The sequence below is a fragment of the Muscardinus avellanarius genome (assembly GCF_963383645.1).
Source record: "Muscardinus avellanarius genome assembly, chromosome: 8".
Taxonomy (NCBI): Eukaryota; Metazoa; Chordata; class Mammalia; order Rodentia; family Gliridae; genus Muscardinus; species Muscardinus avellanarius.
The window spans coordinates 54,145,902-54,159,907 of record NC_137794.1 but is presented as its reverse complement, the minus strand read 5'-3'; the positions used below and the strand labels follow the sequence as shown (position 1 = coordinate 54,159,907).

Here is a 14,006-nt window from a genome sequence, read left to right as displayed (position 1 = left end):
CACAGGACAGAGACAGTAAAAACACAAAGAGACCGTGCTTAGGAAGGAAGTGTCTCCTCAAGAGCCAAGCCCTCTACCGTCCATCATTTTAATCAAAAAGTGGGGAAAGGGACTAATGCAAAATGTTCCATGTCCCCCTTGAAGGTCAGTGCATTTGTTTCTGAGGGTAAAGCTTGCTGTAGGAGTGCCAGTCTTCAAGCTCAGTAGAGAGATAGTCTGCTGGCAAAGGGCAGCCAAGGCTTTTATCAAGTTGTATCTTAGCATCTCATCACTGACAAACTCAAATCTCACTCTTTGGAAAAAACAGCTGGATATTAGCCACTGGATATTGCCAAGGTAAAGGCAAGCCAAGGAGCCACAGAATGGTTTCAGCCACACCAATCCAGCTACACTGTTTCTTTGCAAGACCTGATAGTCCTGTGACTTCACATCAGTGAAAAGAGAAGGGGGAGATTTTCCTAAATATTCTTCACCACTGTCTTGGCAAGGACTCTATAATCACTACTGACCAGGAGTGGTGCACACACCTGTGATCCCGGTACTGGGAAGATTGAGAGAGGAGAAGCATAGGTTCATGACCAGCTTCAGCAAATCAGTGGGATTCTCAGCAACCTAGTAAGACCCTGTTTCCAACAAAAAGATCAAAAGAGCTGGGGGTGTTTCTTGGAGGTAGAATGCCCCTGGGTTCAATCCCCAGTACCACAAAAAAAAAAAAAAAGAAAAGAAAAGAAATCACTACCGGTTTTCCATCATTGAACAATTGAGCAAATAATGAACAGATAACAGAAAGAGTATTTTTTTTTGCAAAATTGCCTAAATAGATAAATAAGATTGGCCATGAGTTTATCATCATCTGAAGCCAGGACATAAATGTGCTGGACCTCAATATACAATTTTGCAATGCATCAATATATAATATGAGCTTCTCATATTTTTGAAAGTTTCTATAATAAAGTGTTTAGTTACTTTATATTTGTGTAATTTTTCAGTTGTTCAAACAAAACATGGCACTCCTATATAGTATGTGATAGAATGCTCATTTTAAAGATTTTTTAATAAGACTTCATAAAAACAACCCAATTGCAATAAAATTCTGCCCCCAAATACAATTCTTCCCATAAAACATGTTGCCTACACTCACCTAAGGAGGAATAATGTAACAATATTACCCTTTCAGAAAAGTTTTTAAAGGAATTCAGGGAGTTTTTATGAAATTCTAATTTTCTAGGGATATAACTGTGAGTCAAGTTTTGTGGTGAAAAAAAACTAAAAATCACTCTACTCCTATTCACCAAGATGCTCCGTCCAAGCAGAACCATTTCTAAGAAAGTGTCCCTGCTCTAGGGTCCACTAATGCAGACTGATAATGCCAAAAGCATTTTAGCACAATTTCAATCTGTTCTCAGCAAATGTTTAAGTTCAAAGAGGAAAGCCTCCTTTTTTTCTTTCTGTCAGCCTAACTCTATATGCTTATACACACTGTGAATGTAGCATAAATGATCTTTTCTGCACATTTCCAGCAGTAATATTCAAGTGCAAATGATTCATTTTAAAGCCTTTAAATTTTTTTCAAGCAGGTTCCATGTATGCCACTGAATGAAGAAAATTTTTATATTTTAACGCTATAAGAGATAGTAATGTCTCTGGGTCAAGAAATAAAATAACATGTTTTATATAAGAATAATGAGACAAGATTTCCAATTAAGTCTAAAAGTGATATTTGGAGAGAAATACATATTTCAGAGAAATAGCTGGTTTCACCTTACATATTAAAAGCACTAGAGTAGCCAGGCATGGTAGCGCACACCTGCAATCCCAGTACTTGGGAGGCTTAAGACAGGAAGATCACAGTAGGCCAGCCTTAGCAATTTAGCGAGATTCTCAGCACCTTAGCGAAACCCTGTTTCAAAAAAAAAAAGTAAATAGGACTGGGGTTCAATCCTCAAGACCTCGCTCCAGAAAAAGTAATGAATAAAAATTTTCAAGAACAGACTAAGACCATTTTCAATATGTCAACTTAAAATACAAGAGAGAACAACTCTTTGCTCTGTTAAGAAGAAAGGGTTTTTTAAAAGTCATTAGAAATCCTACCAAAACACGTTAGGAAAAGCGAAAAGTGTTACCATTTAGTCATCCTTACAATAAATGTACAATAGATATGCTCTGCAGAGTGCTAGCAACCAAGTGTCTAGTGATCCATAGGATACAATCCATGCTCTCTGTACTTGTCGGTGAGACATATGTAAACAGACGCGGACAATCGCTGCTCTTTTCATTCACAATAAAAAGCTGGGACAAGATTAAAATGCACCTTCCCTGATACGCTCCCTATTAATTAATATTAAATTTTATATTTTAAAGTGTATGTACCAGGGGTTCTATTATTAATATTTAAATTTGAAGACCTCTTAGAACTTTAATTAAAAAGCACTTGTTACGTATCAGTAATGACTCAAAATGTAAAATCCACTTAACTTCTTGATGTATTATCTATAGTTTCTCATTAAATATATTGAAAAGTACCCGTGTGTTTTTACTATAATTGACTTCCTTTCTTCTTTCTACACTGAAAGCATCAATCTGAGTATCATGCTCATCGTCTTATATTTTGTAAAGAAGAAAGGACTAAGAAATGGTCAGTCTAGTAGCTCCCTGAAACAACAATAACTCCCCTTGGATCCAAGGGAGAGTTCAGGAGAAACAGTAATAGAGTTCCCACTCAGCCACACCGTATCACAAAAGTGGTAATTACCTACAAAACCTGCCGCCTCTCTTCTCTTTTCTGTTTATCTCTCCTGACATTTCCTCAGCAGTGCTGGCTACAAAACATACTAAGCTCACAACAGACCCCGGAGAACTGAAACAGACTTTTACATTTTTAAGAAAAAGAAAATATCTAAGAGGAAGAATTCTATTATTGTTACAGGAAATAAACATATACTTTTTATTATTTCAGTACAGCATTAAATTCCATTGGTATCTAGTGTGTGTTTCTGTGTGCCAGCAATGCATTTTCGATTAAAAGACTATATCACAATATGTATATATAAAAGACATATATATATATCACGATGAATCCCACTATTACATATAATTATGATGCACAAATAAAAACCCAGAATTGTAGGAAATATATAAAATTAAATTGTATGTAAGGTACACTTATCATATTTCAAATAAAAAAGATATACTCCAGTAGGTTTGTTCAAGTGATGTAGTTTATGTCTAATGTGGAAAAAGTATATTTAAAATTTGATAGATTGATGACATAAAGTAATGATGTCCTATGTTAACAAATAATACTCCATTTTAATTTTTTAGACTAAGTGAAACTGTTGAAAATGTTTTATGGGTTTACATCATTTGAAAAGACTTCACACAAAAAATATATTTTAAAAAGATACCTAGCTGCATGTGGTGGCGCACACCTGTAGTCCCAGGACTTGAGAGTCTGAGATAGGAGGATCACAGGTTTGAGGACAGCCTCAGAAACTTAGCAAGACCCTATTTCAAAATAAAAAATAAGCCGGGCGTGGTGGCGCACACTTGTAATCCCCACGCTTGGGAGGCAGAGACAGGAGGATCACGCAGGTTCAAAGCCAGACATGCTGCCTTAAGAGACCCTGTTTCCAAATAAAATATAAAATAGGTCTGGGAGTATAGCCCAGTGGTTGAAGGGCTTCCAGGAACCTCAGTACCACCCAAAAAATAATAATAAAAAAAAATGAAAAATAAAAATGTCGGGGGTGTAGCTTGGAGGTGGAATGCCCCTGTGTTCAATTCCCAGGACCACACACAAAAAGAGGATGTTCAAGATTAAAGCAGCCAATGGAGAAGCGAACAACACTACACTCAAGGCCACACTGCAGAGCTATACGGCTTCAACCTAAAGGGGAAAGAAGCAAGGGTGACCCAGAACCAACAGCTGTAGCACTGCAGATGGATTCAACCCAGAGGAGCTGGGCCCACAGGAAGAAGATCAACCTCCTTACAAGGGAAAGGAGCCCCTCCCAAGGGTGAGAGAAGTAGCTCGTAGCAGGCCTGCCTCGCATGCAAGAGGTCCTACATTTTGTCCAGAGTTTTGTAGGAAAATATGATTTCAGTTCTCTTGGAGAAAGATAACGATACATCTAGGACATATGTAACTCTGTCCAACTTTCTGAGGATGCAATATGGCAAAAGTTATTTACAATTTAATGCATTTAATGATATAAACTCGAAATGCCATATGTTAACAAATAATTCACAGAAACTAGGATTTCCCCACCCCTCATTACACAGAGTAAATGTAACTGTTGAAAATTCTTTATGATTTCACATCGTAAGAATGCCCTCATAACATTATACTAAGTGACATTAGTCAGTCACAAAAAATAAGAAATCAGATGCTTTCCCTAATATGTGGAAGCTAAGGAGAAATGGGTCATAGGAGGAACTCTAGATGAAAAAGGAGATCCTATAGAGGAGCAAACAAGACAACCTAAAGGAGGAGAAAGGAGAGGGGAAGAAGGAAAATCTCTAAAACACACAAAGTACTTAAACATATCGAAGTCAACCACTAAGCCAAGCAAGGGAAGGAGGGATGGGGAGGGAATTGGGTAGGGGTTAAATCAGTGATGTGTACATGTATGTACACACAAGTTTTTTTTTACCCCAATATGATGTATGAATATAATGTACCCATAAAAATTTTTTTAAAAAAAAGAAAGCCCTCACAAAAGAATGCTTAAAGAAGATACTCCTGGATGTGATGGCCCACACCTGCAACCCCAGCATTTGAGAGGCTGAGACAGGAAGACTACAGGTTCAAAGCCAGCCTTAGCAACTTAGCAAGACTCTCAGCAACTTAGTGAGACCCTGTTTTAAAACAAAAAATAAGCTAAAAATAAGCAAAAAAAATTTCAAACGTGGTAGCCCACGTTTGTAATCCCAGCATTCAGGAGGCTGAGACTGGAGGATCGCAGTTTGTGGACAGCCTCAACTACTTAGTGAGGCCCTCTGCAACTCAGTGAGACCCTGTTTCAAGAAATAAAAAGACTAAAAAATAGGGCTGGGGGTGTACCTTGGAGGTATAATGCCTCTGGGTTCCATCCCCCCTACCGCAAAAATAAAATGAAATAGGGCCAGGGGTGTGGTTCAGAGGTTCAATCCCCAGTACCACACACACACACACACACACACACACACACACACACACACAATCTCAAGATTAAAGTAAACAACAGGGAGTTTTGAAAAGGGTGACTACAATGAGGATCCCTAACAACCTCTTCCTAAAGAGGAAAGAAAGGAGAAAGACTGAGACCCAACAACGCTGTAGCACTGCAGGCAAATTTAACAAAATGGAGCTGGCCCACAAGCAAACCTCCTCATGAGGGTTAACCCTCCCAAGGGTTAGAGCAGCAGCTCAGTGGTCAGGGCCTTGCCTCACATCTGAGAGCTTGGAGGCTCCTTTAGAGTTAGAACCATCTCATTTTGATGCTGAATCTTAGCCACCTGAGCCTGTTCCTCCAGAGAGAAGGCGTGTTCGTCAACAGTGTCAGCCCTGCCATCTCATGCAGCTTAGACATGAGCTATTTTTTGGACTCAGTGGCTACTTTGCTGATCATCATTACTGCTTCCCTAGTCAACTCAGACCTCACCAGAAACTTGGTGTCCCAGGCATAACTGTTGAGTGTGTAAGCTGCCTCTTAGGTGAAGTTCTCTTCTACTTGGTTACAATCATATTTTCTATTGAGTATCATGGTTTCCCTTATAGAGTTTGTATTCAGTTCTTAAACCTTGGCCTGGTGACAGCGATCTTTTGTTATTTGCCTTGTGCTGTTGATATTGCTGTCCTTTAGGCCCGGAAGCTTCCTTTGAGTCCAGAACTGATTACTGATGTCCTGTGTGCCAGGAGAGCCAGCTGAGATGTCTGCCGCCTGTTGCTCTTTTTCACACGTGGTGTAGCACTGTAGAAGGCATACTAAGAAGCCAGGCGTGGTGGCGCACGCTTTTAATCCCAGCATTTGGGAAGCTGAGACCGGAGGATCATGGCTCGCAGACAGCCTCAGCTACTTAGTGAGGCCCTCTGCAACTTAGGGAGACCCTGTTTCAAAATAAAGAATAAAAAGTAGGGCAGAGGGAGTAGCTCGGAGGTTGAATGCCCCTGGGTCCCATCCCCAGACCCACACACACACACACACACACAAAAAAAAAAAAAAAAACCCCAAAGTCATACTAGGAGAACCAAAGCAAATACATGGCTCCAGAACTTAGAATCTAGTTGTAGAGGCAAGAATGTTGGAAAGACAAGACGATCAACTGCTATCTAATCTTGTCAATGTGGAGAGGTGAGGAACTTCTTCATAAAGAATTAAATGTAGAAACCATAAAAGTTATGATCTAAATCTGTGTTTCTTCTGCTTTATGAAACCATCATATGTTCCCTATATTCTGTAAGTGACGAATGTAGGTGAAATAAGGAAAAGGAACTATTAGTTTATGATAAAATGACAAGAAGAGCTTCATAAAACATTGAGTTTGAGCTTAGCCTTGAAGGAAAAGAAGAGCACATTCAGGAATGGGAGACTGCACGCGAACAGCGTGTGTGAGGAACAGAGGAGATGCTAGCTGTGGTTACAATTAGGTCAGAAGATGCATCGGGCCTGGTGGGTTTCACAACTGCAGCCACGTGGGTCTCACAAGCACAGCTGCACCATGATAATGCAGGGCACTCTGACCCAATCTAAGGAGCAGTTACCAAAAACAAGAAAACAGTCACAAGGGGGAACATTCCAACCAAGACCGCCAAGGCCAGCCCCCACCGCCTATGAGCAACTGAGTCCTGCTGTTCCCAGGACCAAGCACCACCCCTTCCTTGCTCCCCTGATATAAAAATGTTCTGCTTCCCCTCAGTTCTGTTGCTCTCTTGCACAAGACAGCCCAGCGGCTTAACCTCACCTGCAATAAAGTTTCCCTAATTGGACCGGCCTCCAGTTGTCCTGTGTCTTGGGTCACGCTAAGCATCTTACAGTTACCTAAGTGGCACTAGGGGATGGCGATAGAAAAGAGTGTGAGCCGTACATGGAAGCAGGGGGAGCTGAGAATTGTGAGGAAACAAAATTACAAGTTCTTCAGGATAAATTCACCAAATGGAATCAGAGAATTCAGAGTTTTAAAAGACCTCAGAAACCATCAAACACAATTTTCTTTTTTGTGTGTATGTATGATACTAGAAATTTTTTTGTTTTGTTTTGTTTGCAGGTGTGGGGATTGAACCCAGGGGCATTTGACCCCCAAGCTACACCCCCTGCCCTATTTTTTATTCTTTATTTTGAAACAGGGTCTCACTAGATTGCAGAGGGCCTCACTAAGTAGTAGCTGAGGCTGTCTGTGAACCACGATCCTCCAGTCTCAGCCTCCCGAATGCTGGGATTACAAGCGTGCGCCACCACGCCCGGCGATACTAGAAATTGAACCCAGGGGAATTCTACCTCTGAGCTGCATCCCCAGCCCTATTTTATTTTTTATTTTGAAACAGGATCTCATTAAGTTGCTAAGGCTGGCCTTGAACCTGTGATCCTCCTGTTTCAGCTTTCCAAATTCCAGGATTACAGGCATGTACCACCACACCTGGCATGCAATTTTCAATCCAGAGCAATAATATAACCTACACATTGTCAGATGGCTTCTGACAGAAATTTTTCAGTAAGAGAACAAAAAGTCACTCCCTCTCAAGAGAGAATTCTAATTGTTGAAAACATCTTATTTGTGAAGTGATTATTGTTCCCTTTCTTACCTATTCAGATATATAAAGGCATTAAAATATGTCATCTTTTCCCATATGTCAGGCTATTAAGTGTCCATAATAGGTTGGTATTTATGGCATTGCTATGCAGAATATATTAGGATGATGACTATCAGTTCCAAGGTGATCCTATCCCAAAACTTCAGATCTACCTCAGTCCAAGAGGCCCCTAGAAACTGAGTCTTTTCACTCTCTTTACTATGATAAAATAAATTTATATCTCAACCTCCTCAAGTTACTCTGAATGAGACTAAGTTTGGTATCAAGATGAAATTCGTGTTTTCACAAAATGGAGCCTAACCTCAAGAAGTAAGTGAAAGATGCAAACAGGCTTTAGCCAAAATATATCTGATAACTGCATTCATGGGCCATGCAAGTTCTCCCTGCTGGGGAAAGAACATGGTTCTCTTAGGGAATGTTCGGGTTAGTCTGAAGCATATCAATATTTAGCATGTTGTAAATACCTTTATTTGTATTTCATATGACAAAGAAAGAAAGAAAGAAAGAAAGAAAGAAAGAAAGAAAGCAAGCTAGCTGGGTGTGGTGGCCCATGCTTGTAATCCCCGTGCTTGGGAGGCAGAGACAGGATAGCACTGGTTCAAAGCCAGCCACGCTGGCTTAAGAGACCCTGTTTCCAAAAATTTTTTTTAAAAAAGTATAAAATAGGTCTGGGAGTGTAGCCCAGAGGTAGAAGGGTTTCCAGGAACCCCAGTACCATCAAATAAATAAATAAATAAATAAATAAATAAATAAATAAATAAAATAAGCAAATTTCTACTGTACTATAAAGGCAGGACTTTTTTTATTCCTTATCTCTGTGCATAAGGAGTCCCCATAATAAGATGTGGGAAATCCATCCCTTCTGCAATTAATTCCAAGTTCTCTACTCAACCAATTGTTCACTCAAACCATTCAAATTATTGACTGTTGGAAATAGAAATCAAATATGCCTCTGTGTTGCCTTTATACTGTATGAAGCAGAGTTGCACAATCTTGGCAGCATTGCCATCTGGCGCCAGATGATTCTTTACGGTGAAGGTCTGTCCCGTGCACTGTAGCATGTGATCAGCGTCTCTGACCTCTTGCCTGGCAGATGCCACTAGCACCTTTGGTCTCCAGTCATGAAATTGAAACCAGACATTGCCAAACGTCCACTGAGAGTTCAAACTGTCCCATGTTAAGAAACACTGATATAAAATACAGTGTGAGTTCAAACCTGCTCTGGGCTCTGCATTCCAGGCACATTTTTAAAGTGGTGGTGGCTGCCCCTCTGGCTTACATCCACATCAAATCTGTGGTTTATTCCAATCCCTTCAGAGGAAAGTGTGAACACCCTGCTTCTTGACAAATGACTTTGATTATTAGATTGTACCACAATGTGCATCAAAGTACAAGGACAGAGCTTTACCTCCGCTGTCAAGACAACCGATGCCTCTTCAAGCGAAAGGAAAATCAAAGACTTGTAGGATGCCAGTCGAGTAGGAACCTTAAGCCAAACGCAAGTGCTGTGGCCACGGATGAGCACCTGGCACTTCCCCACGAGGGCTGAACACTCAAGAAAATTGGGACTTCAAATGAGCTTCCGTCTAACAAGCTGTAATTTCATTTCATTGGGGGGAGAGTAGAGGATGAGTTGGAGAAGAAACCAGGGGAGAATTCAACAGGACGGTCCATTTGCTAATTTAGTGAGGAGTTCAAGACAATCTTCAGAATGCCGCAAGACAAAAGCGTCATTATCTGTAATTACTGCTTACCAGTAGCGCAGATTGATAACAAGCTTCCTCCGCCAATCTTACCCCGCCATTATGAGAAGAGGCGATTAAACTAATTAACAAATCAACTTTTCTGTGCAACATTGGGCTCAATAGCAGAAAATAACAAGAAAAAGCTAGTTGATTGGAAAGGATGAAATGAGACAGAAATCTGAAGCTAACCACAATATGGATGGGGCGCTCGACTGACGAATGTATACATTTTGACATTAGAAAATCTGATTGCACATTGGAAAATAGGCAGCTATTTGATCAAAGCTACAGTTTAAATGGAAGGCACTTTATTTGATCATGAAAAGCATCTACAAGCACAACAATCGTGCACAATCTAGTATGTGGCTAATACAAATATTAAATAATAACTCACCTATGAAGAAGTCAGACTGTCAGCAACCTCACAAGTCTTGGTCATGAACACTAACTCAAAAAGGAATCACAAAAAAGCCCTTTTAGCCATAAAGTCACTTTTAAAAAAGAAGAGAAACAGAACTACTCTTACAGCATTGCTATCTTGTATTTATCTCAATTCCCAACATACACACTGGCAATAGAACACAGGGGCATTCTACCTCCAAGCCCATCCCCAGGCCTTTTTTTTTTTTTTAATTTGGAAGCAATTGCCTCACTAAATTGTTGAGGCTGGCTTTGAACCTGCAATCCTCTTGTCTCAGCCTCACAAGTACTGATACTGGTTTATAGACATGCACCACAAAACTCTGCTTATTCTCCCACTTTTAAATGGGGAATAGGTACCATTTCTTTTTCTTTTCTTTTTTTTTAAGCTATGGCACACAAATCTATTTTATTTAATCCTGACGAAATCTGAGGAGGTAACCATTTTATAAGGAAAATAGGAAAAGAAAGTATGTATACAAAAGGGTTAGCTAATATATAAAATGTTACAAAGCTAAAATAGATACCAGGTTAAAAAATTAGGCACTTGGATTCTCAGTCACGCATGTAATTCAAAACAATCACAAACAACACATTTTGGTTTAACTTCTACGTTAAACCAAAATGCCCATATTCCTGAAGAGCTGAAATGGAACCTCTTTGAGAAGTTACTCATTCGAGTCCTCTATATTCAGCACTATTCCAGTTGGGTCATTGTGCGATTGCTGTAGCTTTGCCATAAGTCATGAAATAGGTAAATGTAAGGCTTCTGACTCTTCTTTTCAAGATTATTTTGTATATTTGGGACCTCTTGAGATGTCAGGCGCTAGTTCTTTTGTGTGGTTGTTTGGGGATGTTATTGTTGCTGCTGTTTTGGTACTGAGGATTGAACCCATGAGCATTCTACCTCCAAGATACACCCTCAGCTCTTTTTATGTTTTGTTTTGAAACAGAGTCTCAATAGATTGTTGAGGGTCTCACTAAGTTGCTCAGACTAGTCTCAAACCAGTGATCCTCCTGTCTTAGCCTCCCAAGTACTGGATTACAGGCCTGCATCACCATGCCCAGCAAGGAAACATCTTGTTTGTGTGTAGTGCTGGGAATTGAACCCAAAGGCATCCTACCTCCAAGCTACACTCCCAACTCTATTTTTTTTTTAAACAGGATCTTACTAGGTTGATGAGAGTCTTAGTACTTGCTGAGGCAGTCTTCAAACCTGTGATCCTCCTGTCTCAGCCTCCCAAGTACTGGGATTACAAGCATGCACACCAAGACCAGCTTTAGGGAAACTTCTAAATGTGTTTTCATATGTGAGTCTATTCCTTCAACTATATATTTCACGAAACTTAAGTAAAGAAATGTATCTAATTGAAATTTATCATAGGCTGGGCGTGGTGGCACATGCTTGTAATCTCCGTGCTTGGGGGGCGGAGACAGGAGGATCACGCAGGTTCGAAGCCAGCCGCGCTGGCGTAAGAGACCCTGTTTCAAAAATATAAAAATAGGTCTGGGAGTGTAGCCTGGAGGTAGAAGGGCTTCCAGGAACCCCAGTACCACCAAAAAATAAAAAAAAATTTTTTTAATAAAATTTATCATATAGAAAAGCTGGTCAGGTAGTGAGGGCTTTCGCTGGTGTCGGAAATTTCTTCAAGCAATGACTGTGTCATCCAATACAGATGTCTCTCTTCCTTCATATGATGAAAATCAAGGATCTAAACATATCTGAAAAGCAAAAGAGGCACCATTTGTACCTATTGCAATGGCAGGTTTTGCAGCAATTGTTGCATATGGATTATACAAGTTGAAGAGCAGGTGAAATACTAAGATATCTGTTCACCTTATCCACATGAGTGTGGCTGGCTGCCCAAGGCTTTGTGGTAAACGCAATGACTCTCGGTATGAGCTATTCCATGTATAGGGAATTCTGGGCAAAACCTGAACCTTAGAAGAAGAGATGCTGTCTCAGTCATGTTGGAAGTGCTGGCTTTAGTTAGGCATCTCATGTTGAGGTTACAAGTTTATGTCAAAAGAGTGGTGGTGCATGATTGTAATCCCAGCGTTTGGGAGGCTGAGACAAGAGGATTGCGGTTCACAGACAACCTCAGCTACTTAGTGAGGCTCTTTGCTACTCAATGAGACCCTGTTTCAAAATAAAGAGAATAAAAAATAAGGCTGGAGTATAGCTCGGAGATAGAATGCCCCTGGGTTCCATCCTCGGTACCTCAAAATAAATAAATAAATAAATAAATAAATAAATAAATAAATCATTTGAGTGGATTCAGACTCAATACAATATTTTGCATAATGGCTTGTTATAGACTTGATTTGCCTGGTGACCAAATTTTTAGTGATTAGTTTGTTAACTAGGTTATTTAGGGGAGTCAACTTAACATAAAAGAGACACCGTCACCTAAATATGTCCATCCACCTTCTTAAACCTTCATAATGAAATTCCATCTAAAAAAGAATGTCAGCTAATGCTGAAGTACTCTGCTGCAGAATATGCTTTGGATGCTATAATGTTATATAAAAATCCCATTTACTCTTTCGTCTCGGCTGCCAACATGCCATCCAGACTGAGGAAGACTCAGAAACTTTGGGGCCACGTGAGCCACAGCCACTGCCGCATCGGCAAGCACCGGAAGCAGCCCGGAGGCCGGGGTAATGCAGGTGACATGCATCACCACACGATCAACTTTGACAAATATCATCCAGGTTACTTTGGAAAAGTTGGTATGAGGCATTACCACTTAAAGAGTGCCGGAGCCTGCCGGCAAGAGTAGGGATTCTGAAGTGAGGCATGAGGATGGAGAATTTTACATTCTAACGTGGGGGAGCCGCCAGCCTACTATCTCTACTGGTCGACCCCTGTTCGTGGGTCAGTATTTCCTACGGGTCGACGACTATGCCTGGGTCAGTATTCTCTATTGCGCAGACACTCCTGTCCAACACAACTTCTGGGTCGATCTCATCTTTATTGTGCCGACGCCAACTTGTTTTTCCAGAAGTATTTATTATACACAGCTACAGGTCAATCAACATTCTCGTGCTACCACCACCAGAATACAATAAAGAACAATACAAAACACATATTACAGATAGGTCAATCAGTACCCTTGTGTCATCACCACCTGATCTTCTCTCAGACCTTTTTGAACTTTCCATAACCCCAAACCTTGTTGACTCTGGGCGAAAGACAATCAGCTGAGGTAGAGATACCAATCCAGGGGAAGGCCTTAATGGCTCCCCACAAAAAAAGGAACCAGAGCTTTTGCCCAACTATCCATCTTGGTAAATTGTGGACACTGGTCAGTGAGCAGACAAGTTAAATGCTGCCAAAAGCAAGACCAGAGCTGCTCCTATCATTGATGTAGTGCGATAGGGTTACTACAAAGTTTTGGGGAAAGGAAAGCTCCCAAAGCAGCCTGTCATCCTCAAGGCCAAATTTTTCAGCAGAAGAGCTGAGGAAAAGATTAAAGGTGTTGGCGGTGCCTGTGTCCTGGTGGCTTGAAAGCCACACAGTTCCAGAGGTTCATTAAATGCTAACAACTTCTCTTCCTTTGTGGTCTGAGTATAGGGTTTTTTCAGTTGTAAAGTGCAAGTGATGCCTGAGGATTGAAGTACGTGTTAAGAGGCTTTTTGGTATTGTACTCTGAAATTTATAACAAGTGGGAAAGGGTGCCCTTAACCTATTGCCATTTTGGTGTTGCATGGTCTTTGCAGAATTTTCATGGGGCACACCATAAGGAGGGACAGTGTTAGAATTGAGGGAGTACTTTAAGACTTAACTCCTGAAATGAAGATTTTTGTATCTGGCTTCCCATCTTGGACCAAATACGTGGTCCAACTTGAATTTTAAGCATATCAAGGCTTTTGTGTGTCTGAGTGCGCTTGCCACTGTAGTTTGAACCCAATTGCATTCTACCCCTGAGCTATATCCCCACTCCAATTTGATTGTTTTGTTTTGTTTTGAAATTGTCTCACTAAGTTGCTGGGACTGGCCTTCAACCTATTCTGTCTTGCCCTCCCAAGAACTGGAATACAAGCATATT

The 14,006-nt window shown here is 40.5% G+C and overlaps 2 pseudogenes across 2 annotated transcripts; both read left to right on the top strand.

Annotated features, from left to right (window-relative positions):
* Nucleotides 1-7,036: 7,036 nt before the first annotated feature.
* Nucleotides 7,037-11,900, top strand: LOC308266050 (HIG1 domain family member 1A, mitochondrial-like; annotated as a pseudogene). The gene is made up of 3 exons: nucleotides 7,037-7,090; nucleotides 8,883-8,993; nucleotides 11,555-11,900. The product of its transcript is annotated as an HIG1 domain family member 1A, mitochondrial-like (transcript).
* A 618-nt stretch (nucleotides 11,901-12,518) lies between these two features.
* LOC308266049 (large ribosomal subunit protein uL15-like) lies at nucleotides 12,519-13,465 on the top strand (annotated as a pseudogene). The gene is made up of 2 exons: nucleotides 12,519-12,733; nucleotides 13,151-13,465. The product of its transcript is annotated as a large ribosomal subunit protein uL15-like (transcript).
* Nucleotides 13,466-14,006: the final 541 nt, after the last annotated feature.